We start from the raw sequence: 12,054 nt of genomic DNA, 5'->3' as shown, positions 1-12,054 counted from the left end.
AGGATACAGAACTCCTGTAAACTGCCTCTCACTACTGCCAATGTACAGAAATCCTGCAAGCTGCTTCTCTTTTACTCAGACTACTGAATCCCCGTATAGTGCGTAAGAATACTCCCATGCTACAGAACTCCCGTAAAGTGTTTCCTACCCTCGGGAGACAGAACTAGTGTTAACTGCCTCTAACTACTTCCAATGTACAGAAATCCTGTAAGCTGCTTCTCTTTTACTCAGACTACTGAAATCCTGCATAGAGCGTAAGACTACACTCATGCTACAGAACTCCCGTGAAGTGTTTTCTACCCTCAGGATGCAGAACTCCTGTAAACTGCCTCTCACTACTTCCAATGTACAGAAATCCTGTAAGCTGCTTCTCTTTTACTCAGACTACTGAAATCCTGCATAGAGCGTAAGACTACACTCATGCTACAGAACTCCCGTGAAGTGTTTTCTACCCTCAGGATGCAGAACTCCTGTAAACTGCCTCTCACTACTTCCAATGTACAGAAATCCTGTAAGCTGCTTCTCTTTAACTCGGACTACTGAAAACCCGCATAGTGCGTAAGACTACTCCCATGCTACAGAACTCCCGTAAAGTGTTTCCTACCCTCAGGATGCAGAACTCCTGTAAACTGCCTCTCACTACTTCCAATGTACAGAAATCCTGGAAGCTGCTTCTCTTTTACTCAGACTACTGAAACCCCGCATAGTGCGTAAGACTACTCCCATGCTACAGAACTCCCGTAAAGTCTTTACTACCCTCAGGATGCAGGACTCCTTTAAACTGCCTCTCACTACTTACAATGTACAGAAATCCTGTAAGCTGCTTCTCTTTTACTCAGACTACTGAAAATCCGCATATTGAGTAAGACTACTCCCATGCTACAGAACTCCCGTAAAGTGTTTCCTACACTCAGGATACAGAACTCCTGTAAACTGCCTCTCACTACTTCCAATGTACAGAAATCCTGCAAGCTGCTTCTCTTTTACTCAGACTACTGAAAACCCGCATAGTGCGTAAGACTACTCCCATGCTACAGAACTCCCGTAAAGTGTTTCCTACCCTCGGGAGGCAGAACTAGTGTAAACTGCCTCTCATTACTTCCAATGTACAGAAATCCTGTAAGCTGCTTCTCTTTTAATCAGACTACTGAAAACCCGCATAGAGCGTAAGACTACCCCCATGCTACAGAACTCCCATAAAGTGTTTATTACACTCAGGATGCAGAACTCCTGTAAACTGCCTCTCACTACTTCCAATGTACAGAAATCCTGTAAGCTGCTTCTCTTTTACTCAGACTACTGAAAACCCGCATAGAGCGTAAGACTACTCCCATGCTACAGAACTCCCGTAAAGTGTTTCCTACCCTCAGGTTGCAGAACTCCTTTAAACTGCCTCTCACTACTTCCAATGTACAGAAATCCTGTAAGCTGCTTCTCTTTTACTCAGACTACTGAAAACCCGCATAGTGCGTAAGACTACTTCCATGCTACAGAACTCCCGTAAAGTGTTTCCTACCCTCAGGATGCAGGACTCCTTTAAACTGTCACTCACTACTTCCAATGTACAGAAATCCTGTAAGCTGCTTCTCTATTACTCAGACTGCTGAAAACCCGCATACAGAGGAAGAATTCTCCCATGCGACAGAACACCCGTAAAGTGATTCCTACACTCAGGATGCAGAACTCCTGTAAACTGCCTCTCACTACTTCCAATGTACAGAAATCCTGTAAGCTGCTTCTCTTTTACTCAGACTATTGAAAGCCCGCATAGTGCGTAAGACTACTTCCATGCTACAGAACTCCCGTAAAGTGTTTCCTACACTCAGGATGCAGAACTCCTGTAAACTGCCTCTCACTACTTCCAATGTACAGAAATCCTGTAAGCTGCTTCTCTTTTACTCAGACTACTGAAAACCCGCATAGTGCGTAAGACTACTTCCATGCTACAGAACTCCCGTAAAGTGTTTCCTACACTCAGGATGCAGAACTCCTGTAAACTGCCTCTCACTACTTCCAATGTACAGAAATCCTGTAAGCTGCTTCTCTTTTACTCAGACTGTTGAAACCCGCATAGTGAGTAAGCATTCTCCCATGCTACAGAACTCCCGTAAAGTGTTTCCTACACTCAGGATGCAGAACTCCTGTAAACTGACTCTCACTACTTCCAATGTTCAGAAATCCTGTAAGCTGCTTCTCTTTTACTCTGACTACTGAAAACCCTCATAGTGCGTAAGACTACTCCCATGCTACAGAACTCCCGTAAAGTGTTTCCTACACTCAGGATGCAGAACTCCTGTAAACTGCCTCTCACTGCTTCCAATGTACAGAAATCCTGTAAGCTGCTTCTCTTTTACTCAGACTACTGAAAACCCGCATAGTGCGTAAGAATTCTCCCATGCAAGAGAACTCCCGTAAAGTGTTTCCTACACTCAGGATGCAGAACTCCTTTAAACTGCCTCTCACTACTTCCAATGTACAGAAATCCTGTAAGCTGCTTCTCTTTTACTCAGACTACTGAAAATCCGAATAGTGCGTAAAACTACTCCCATGCTACAGAACTCCCGTAAAGTGTTTCGTATACTCAGGATGCAGAACTCCTGTAAACTGCCTCTCACTACTTCCAATGTACAGAAATCCTGGAAGCTGCTTCTCTTTTACTCAGACTACTGAAAACCCGCATAGTGCGTAAGACTACTCCCATGCTACAGAACTCCCGTACAGTGTTTCTTACACTCAGGATGCAGAACTCCTGTAAACTGCCTCTCACTACTTCCAATGTACAGAAATCCTGTAAACTGCTTCTCTTTTACTCAGACTACTGAAAACCCGCATAGTGCATAAGACTACTCCCATGCTACAGAACCCCGTAAAGTGTTTCCTACACTCAGGATGCAGAACTCCTGTAAACTGCTTCTCACTACTTCCAAAGTACAGAAATCCTGTAAGCTGCTTCTCTTTTACTCAGATTACTGAAAACCCGCATAGTGCGTAAGACTACTCCCATGCTACAGAACTCCCGTAAAGTGTTTCCTACCCTCAGGATGCAGAACTCCTGTAAACTGCCTCTCACTACTTCCAATGTACAGAAATCCTGTAAGCTGCTTCTCTTTTACTCAGACTACTGAAAACCCGCATAGTGCGTGATATTACTCCCATGCTACAGACCTCCCGTAAAGTGTTTCCTACCCTCAGGAGGCAGAACTCCTGTAAACTGCCTCTCACTACTTCCAATGTACAGAAATCCTGTAAGCTGCTTCTCTTTTACTCAGAATGTTGAAACCCGCATAGTGAGTAAGCATTCTCCCATGCTACAGAACTCCCGTAAAGTGTTTCCTACCCTCAGGATGCAGAACTCCTGTAAACTGCCTCTCACTACTTCCAATGTACAGAAATCCTGGAAGCTGCTTCTCTTTTACTCAGACTACTGAAAACCCGCATAGTGCGTAAGACTACTCCCATGCTACAGAAACCCCGTAAAGTGTTTCTTACACTCAGGATGCAGAACTCCTTTAAACTGCCTCTCACTACTTCCAATGTACAGAAATCCTGTAAGCTGCTTCTCTTTTAATCAGACTACTGAAAACCCGCATAGTGCGTAAGACTACTACCATGCTACAGAACCCCGTAAAGTGTTTCCTACACTCAAGATGCAGAACTCCTTTAAACTGCCTCTCACTACTTCCAATGCACAGAAATCCTGTAAGCTGCTTCTCTTTTACTCAGATTACTGAAAACCCGTATATTTGGGTAAGGCTACTCCCATGCTACAGAACTCCCTTAAAGTGTTTCCTACCCTCAGGATGCAGAACTCCTGTAAATTGCCTCTCACTACTTCCAATGTACAGAAATCCTGTAAGCTGCTTCTCTTTTACTCAGACTACTGAAAACCCGCATAGTGCGTAAGACTACTCCCATGCTACAGAACTCCCGTAAAGTGTTTCCTACCCTCAGGATGCAGGACTCCTTTAAACTGCCTCTCACTACTTCCAATGTACAGAAATCCTGTAAGCTGCTTCTCTTTTACTCAGACTACTGAAAACCCGCATAGTGCGTAAGACTACTCCCATGCTACAGAACTCCCGTAAAGTGTTTCCTACACTCAGGATACAGAACTCCTGTAAACTGCCTCTCACTACTGCCAATGTACAGAATTCCTACAAGCTGCTTCTCTTTTACTCAGACTACTGAATCCCCGTATAGTGCGTAAGAATACTCCCATGCTACAGAACTCCCGTAAAGTGTTTCCTACACTCAGGATGCAGAACTCCTGTAAACTACGCCTTTCTACTTCCAATATACAGAAATCCTGTAAGCTGCTTCTCTTTTGCTCAGACTACTAAAAACCCGCATAATACGTTAGACTAATCCCATGCTACAGAACTCCCGTAAAGTGCTTCATACACTCAGGATGCAGTACACCTGTAAACTGCCTCTCACTACTTTCAATGTACAGAAATCCTGTAAGCTGCTTCTCTATTACTCAGACTGCTGAAAACCCGCATACAGAGTAAGAATTCTCCCATGCGACAGAACACCCGTAAAGTGATTCCTACACTCAGGATGCAGAACTCCTGTAAACTGCCTCTCACTACTTCCAATGTACAGAAATCCTGTAAGCTGCTTCTCTTTCTCTCAGACTACTGAAAACCCGCATAGTGCGTAAGACTACTTCCATGCTACAGAACTCCCGTAAAGTGTTTCCTACACTCAGGATGCAGAACACCTGTAAACTGCCTCTCACTACTTCCAATGTACAGAAATCCTGTAAGCTGCTTCTCTTTTACTCAGACTACTGAAAACCCGCATAGTGCGTAAGACTACTCCCATGCTACAGAACTCCCGTAAAGTGTTTCCTACCCTCAGGATGCAGAACTCCTGTAAACTGCCTCTCACTACTTCCAATGTACAGAAATCCTGTAAGCTGCTTCTCTTTTACTCAGACTACTGAAAACCCGCATAGTGCGTGATATTACTCCCATGCTACAGAACTCCCGTAAAGTGTTTCCTACCCTCAGGAGGCAGAACTCCTGTAAACTGCCTCTCACTACTTCCAATGTACAGAAATCCTGTAAGCTGCTTCTCTTTTACTCAGAATGTTGAAACCCGCATAGTGAGTAAGCATTCTCCCATGCTACAGAACTCCCGTAAAGTGTTTCGTATACTCAGGATGCAGAACTCCTGTAAACTGCCTCTCACTACTTCCAATGTACAGAAATCCTGGAAGCTGCTTCTCTTTTACTCAGACTACTGAAAACCCGCATAGTGCGTAAGACTACTCCCATGCTACAGAACCCCCGTAAAGTGTTTCTTAACTCAGGATGCAGAACTCCTTTAAACTGCCTCTCACTACTTCCAATGTACAGAAATCCTGTAAGCTGCTTCTCTTTTAATCAGACTACTGAAAACCCGCATAGTGCGTAAGACTACTACCATGCTACAGAACCCCGTAAAGTGTTTCCTACACTCAAGATGCAGAACTCCTTTAAACTGCCTCTCACTACTTCCAATGTACAGAAATCCTGTAAGCTGCTTCTCTTTTACTCAGATTACTGAAAACCCGTATATTTGGGTAAGGCTACTCCCATGCTACAGAACTCCCTTAAAGTGTTTCCTACCCTCAGGATGCAGAACTCCTGTAAACTGACTCTCACTACTTCCAATGTACAGAAATCCTGTAAGCTGCTTCTCTTTTACTCAGACTACTGAAAACCCGCATAGTGCGTAAGACTACTCCCATGCTACAGAACTCCCGTAAAGTGTTTCCTACCCTCAGGATGCAGGACTCCTTTAAACTGCCTCTCACTACTTCCAATGTACAGAAATCCTGTAAGCTGCTTCTCTTTTACTCAGACTACTGAAAACCCGCATAGTGCGTAAGACTACTCCCATGCTACAGAACTCCCGTAAAGTGTTTCCTACACTCAGGATACAGAACTCCTGTAAACTGCCTCTCACTACTGCCAATGTACAGAATTCCTACAAGCTGCTTCTCTTTTACTCAGACTACTGAATCCCCGTATAGTGCGTAAGAATACTCCCATGCTACAGAACTCCCGTAAAGTGTTTCCTACCCTCGGGAGACAGAACTAGTGTAAACTGCCTCTAACTACTTCCAATGTACAGAAATCCTGTAAGCTGCTTCTCTTTTACTCAGACTACTGAAATCCTGCATAGAGCGTAAGACTACACTCATGCTACAGAACTCCCGTGAAGTGTTTTCTACCCTCAGGATGCAGAACTCCTGTAAACTGCCTCTCACTACTTCCAATGTACAGAAATCCTGTAAGCTGCTTCTCTTTAACTCGGACTACTGAAAACCCACATAGTGCGTAAGACTACTCCCATGCTACAGAACTCCCGTAAAGTGTTTCCTATACTGGATGCAGAACTCCTGTAAACTGCCTCTCACTACTTCTCATGTACAGAAATCCTGTAAGCTGCTTCTCTTTTACTCAGACTACTGAAAACCCGCATAGTGCGTAAGACTACTCCCATGCTACAGAACTCCCGTAAAGTGTTTCCTACACTCAGGATGCAGAACTCCTGTAAACTACGCCTTTCTACTTCGAATATACAGAAATCCTGTAAGCTGCTTCTCTTTTGCTCAGACTACTAAAAACCCGCATAATACGTTAGACTAATCCCATGCTACAGAACTCCCGTAAAGTGTTTCATACACTCAGGATGCAGTACACCTGTAAACTGCCTCTCACTACTTTCAATGTACAGAAATCCTGTAAGCTGCTTCTCTATTACTCAGACTGCTGAAAACCCGCATACAGAGTAAGAATTCTCCCATGCGACAGAACACCCGTAAAGTGATTCCTACACTCAGGATGCAGAACTCCTGTAAACTGCCTCTCACTACTTCCAATGTACAGAAATCCTGTAAGCTGCTTCTCTTTCTCTCAGACTACTGAAAACCCGCATAGTGCGTAAGACTACTTCCATGCTACAGAACTCCCGTAAAGTGTTTCCTACACTCAGGATGCAGAACACCTGTAAACTGCCTCTCACTACTTCCAATGTACAGAAATCCTGTAAGCCGCTTCTCTTTTACTCAGACTACTGAAAACCCGCATAGTGCGTAAGACTACTTCCATGCTACAGAACTCCCGTAAAGTGTTTCCTACACTCAGGATGCAGAACTCCTTTAAACTGCCTCTCACTACTTCCAATGTACAGAAATCCTGTAAGCTGCTTCTCTTTTACTCAGACTACTGAAAACCCGCATAGTGAGTGATATTACTCCCATGCTACAGAACTCCCGTAAAGTGTTTCCTACCCTCAGGAGGCAGAACTCCTGTAAACTGCCTCTCACTACTTCCAATGTACAGAAATCCTGTAAGCTGCTTCTCTTTTACTCAGACTGTTGAAACCCGCATAGTGAGTAAGCATTCTCCAATGCTACAGAATTCCCGTAAAGTGTTTCCTACACTCAGGATGCAGAACTCCTGTAAACTGACTCTCACTACTTCCAATGTTCAGAAATCCTGTAAGCTGCTTCTCTTTTACTCTGACTACTGAAAACCCTCATAGTGCGTAAGACTACTCCCATGCTACAGAACTCCCGTAAAGTGTTTCCTACACTCAGGATGCAGAACTCCTGTAAACTGCCTCTCACTGCTTCCAATGTACAGAAATCCTGTAAGCTGCTTCTCTTTTACTCAGACTACTGAAAACCCGCATAGTGCGTAAGAATTCTCCCATGCAAGAGAACTCCCGTAAAGTGATTCCTACTCAGGATGCAGAACTCCTTTAAACTGCCTCTCACTACTTCCAATGTACAGAAATCCTGTAAGCTGCTTCTCTTTTACTCAGACTACAGAAAACCCGCATAGTGCGTAAGAATTCTCCCATGCAAGAGAACTCCCGTAAAGTAATTCCTACTCAGGATGCAGAACTCCTTTAAACTGCCTCTCACTACTTCCAATGTACAGAAATCCTGGAAGCTGCTTCTCTTTTACTCAGACTACTGAAAACCCGCATAGTGCGTGATATTACTCCCATGCTACAGAACTCCCGTAAAGTGTTTCCTACCCTCAGGAGGCAGAACTCCTGTAAACTGCCTCTCACTACTTCCAATGTACAGAAATCCTGTAAGCTGCTTCTCTTTTACTCAGACTGTTGAAACCCGCATAGTGAGTAAGCATTCTCCCATGCTAAAGAACTCCCATAAAGTGTTTCCTACACTCAGGATGCAGAACTCCTGTAAACTGACTCTCACTACTTCCAATGTTCAGAAATCCTGTAAGCTGCTTCTCTTTTACTCTGACTACTGAAAACCCTCATAGTGCGTAAGACTACTCCCATGCTACAGAACTCCCGTAAAGTGTTTACTACACTCAGGATGCAGAACTCCTGTAAACTGCCTCTCACTACTTCCAATGTACAGAAATCCTGGAAGCTGCTTCTCTTTTACTCAGACTACTGAAAACCCGCATAGTGCGTAAGACTACTCCCATGCTACAGAACTCCCGTAAAGTGTTTCTTACACTCAGGATGCAGAACTCCTTTAAACTGCCTCTCACTACTTCAAATGTACAGAAATCCTGTAAGCTGCTTCTCTTTTACTCAGACTACTGAAAACCCGCATAGTGCGTAAGACTACTCCCATGCTACAGAACCCCGTAAAGTATTTCCTACACTCAGGATGCAGATCTCCTGGAAACTGCTGCTCACTACTTCCAATGTACAGAAATCCTGTAAGCTGCTTCTCTTTTACTCAGATTACTGAAAACCCGCATAGTGCGTAAGACTACCCCCATGCTACAGAACTCCCGTAAAGTGTTTCCTACCCTCAGGATGCAGAACTCCTGTAAACTGCCTCTCACTACTTCCAATGTACAGAAATCCTGGAAGCTGCTTCTCTTTTACTCAGACTACTGAAAACCCGCATAGTGCGTAAGACTACTCCCATGCTACAGAACTCCCGTAAAGTGTTTCCTACCCTCAGGATGCAGGACTCCTTTAAACTGCCTCTCACTACTTACAATGTACAGAAATCCTGTAAGCTGCTTCTATTTTACTCAGACTACTGAAAACCCGCATAGTGCTTAAGACTACTCCCATGCTACAAAACTCCCGTAAAGTGTTTCCTACACTCAGGATACAGAACTCCTGTAAACTGCCTCTCACTACTGCCAATGTACAGAAATCCTGCAAGCTGCTTCTCTTTTACTCAGACTACTGAATCCCCGTATAGTGCGTAAGAATACTCCCATGCTACAGAACTCCCGTAAAGTGTTTCCTACCCTCGGGAGACAGAACTAGTGTAAACTGCCTCTAACTACTTCCAATGTACAGAAATCCTGTAAGCTGCTTCTCTTTTACTCAGACTACTGAAATCCTGCATAGAGCGTAAGACTACACTCATGCTACAGAACTCCCGTGAAGTGTTTTCTACCCTCAGGATGCAGAACTCCTGTAAACTGCCTCTCACTACTTCCAATGTTCAGAAATCCTGTAAGCTGCTTCTCTTTTACTCAGACTACTGAAATCCTGCATAGAGCGTAAGACTACACTCATGCTACAGAACTCCCGTGAAGTGTTTTCTACCCTCAGGATGCAGAACTCCTGTAAACTGCCTCTCACTACTTCCAATGTACAGAAATCCTGTAAGCTGCTTCTCTTTTACTCAGACTATTGAAAGCCCGCATAGTGCGTAAGACTACTTCCATGCTACAGAACTCCCGTAAAGTGTTTCCTACACTCAGGATGCAGAACTCCTGTAAACTGCCTCTCACTACTTCCAATGTACAGAAATCCTGTAAGCTGCTTCTCTTTTACTCAGACTACTGAAAACCCGCATAGTGCGTAAGACTACTTCCATGCTACAGAACTCCCGTAAAGTGTTTCCTACACTCAGGATGCAGAACTCCTTTAAACTGCCTCTCACTACTTCCAATGTACAGAAATCCTGTAAGCTGCTTCTCTTTTACTCAGACTACTGAAAACCCGCATAGTGCGTGATATTACTCCCATGCTACAGAACTCCCGTAAAGTGTTTCCTACCCTCAGGAGGCAGAACTCCTGTAAACTGCCTCTCACTACTTCCAATGTACAGAAATCCTGTAAGCTGCTTCTCTTTTACTCAGACTGTTGAAACCCGCATAGTGAGTAAGCATTCTCCCATGCTACAGAACTCCCGTAAAGTGTTTCCTACACTCAGGATGCAGAACTCCTGTAAACTGACTCTCACTACTTCCAATGTTCAGAAATCCTGTAAGCTGCTTCTCTTTTACTCTGACTATTGAAAACCCTCATAGTGCGTAAGACTACTCCCATGCTACAGAACTCCCGTAAAGTGTTTCCTACACTCAGGATGCAGAACTCCTGTAAACTGCCTCTCACTGCTTCCAATGTACAGAAATCCTGTAAGCTGCTTCTCTTTTACTCAGACTACTGAAAACCCGCATAGTGCGTAAGAATTCTCCCATGCAAGAGAACTCCCGTAAAGTGTTTCCTACACTCAGGATGCAGAACTCCTTTAAACTGCCTCTCACTACTTCCAATGTACAGAAATCCTGTAAGCTGCTTCTCTTTTACTCAGACTACTGAAAATCCGAATAGTGCGTAAAACTACTCCCATGCTACAGAACTCCCGTAAAGTGTTTCGTATACTCAGGATGCAGAACTCCTGTAAACTGCCTCTCACTACTTCCAATGTACAGAAATCCTGGAAGCTGCTTCTCTTTTACTCAGACTACTGAAAACCCGCATAGTGCGTAAGACTACTCCCATGCTACAGAACTCCCGTACAGTGTTTCTTACACTCAGGATGCAGAACTCCTGTAAACTGCCTCTCACTACTTCCAATGTACAGAAATCCTGTAAACTGCTTCTCTTTTACTCAGACTACTGAAAACCCGCATAGTGCATAAGACTACTCCCATGCTACAGAACCCCGTAAAGTGTTTCCTACACTCAGGATGCAGAACTCCTGTAAACTGATTCTCACTACTTCCAAAGTACAGAAATCCTGTAAGCTGCTTCTCTTTTACTCAGATTACTGAAAACCCGCATAGTGCGTAAGACTACTCCCATGCTACAGAACTCCCGTAAAGTGTTTCCTACCCTCAGGATGCAGAACTCTTGTAAACTGCCTCTCACTACTTCCAATGTACAGAAATCCTGTAAGCTGCTTCTCTTTTACTCAGACTACTGAAAACCCGCATAGTGCGTGATATTACTCCCATGCTACAGAACTCCCGTAAAGTGTTTCCTACCCTCAGGAGGCAGAACTCCTGTAAACTGCCTCTCACTACTTCCAATGTACAGAAATCCTGTAAGCTGCTTCTCTTTTACTCAGAATGTTGAAACCCGCATAGTGAGTAAGCATTCTCCCATGCTACAGAACTCCCGTAAAGTGTTTCGTATACTCAGGATGCAGAACTCCTGTAAACTGCCTCTCACTACTTCCAATGTACAGAAATCCTGGAAGCTGCTTCTCTTTTACTCAGACTACTGAAAACCCGCATAGTGCGTAAGACTACTCCCATGCTACAGAACCCCCGTAAAGTGTTTCTTACACTCAGGATGCAGAACTCCTTTAAACTGCCTCTCACTACTTCCAATGTACAGAAATCCTGTAAGCTGCTTCTCTTTTAATCAGACTACTGAAAACCCGCATAGTGCGTAAGACTACTACCATGCTACAGAACCCCGTAAAGTGTTTCCTACACTCAAGATGCAGAACTCCTTTAAACTGCCTCTCACTACTTCCAATGCACAGAAATCCTGTAAGCTGCTTCTCTTTTACTCAGATTACTGAAAACCCGTATATTTGGGTAAGGCTACTCCCATGCTACAGAACTCCCTTAAAGTGTTTCCTACCCTCAGGATGCAGAACTCCTGTAAATTGCCTCTCACTACTTCCAATGTACAGAAATCCTGTAAGCTGCTTCTCTTTTACTCAGACTACTGAAAACCCGCATAGTGCGTAAGACTACTCCCATGCTACAGAACTCCCGTAAAGTGTTTCCTACCCTCAGGATGCAGGACTCCTTTAAACTGCCTCTCACTACTTCCAATGTACAGAAATCCTGTAAGCTG

The sequence above is a fragment of the Oryctolagus cuniculus genome, chromosome 8 (genome assembly GCF_964237555.1).
Source record: "Oryctolagus cuniculus chromosome 8, mOryCun1.1, whole genome shotgun sequence".
NCBI classification, from domain to species: domain Eukaryota; kingdom Metazoa; phylum Chordata; class Mammalia; order Lagomorpha; family Leporidae; genus Oryctolagus; species Oryctolagus cuniculus.
This window is presented reverse-complemented; position numbering follows the sequence as displayed.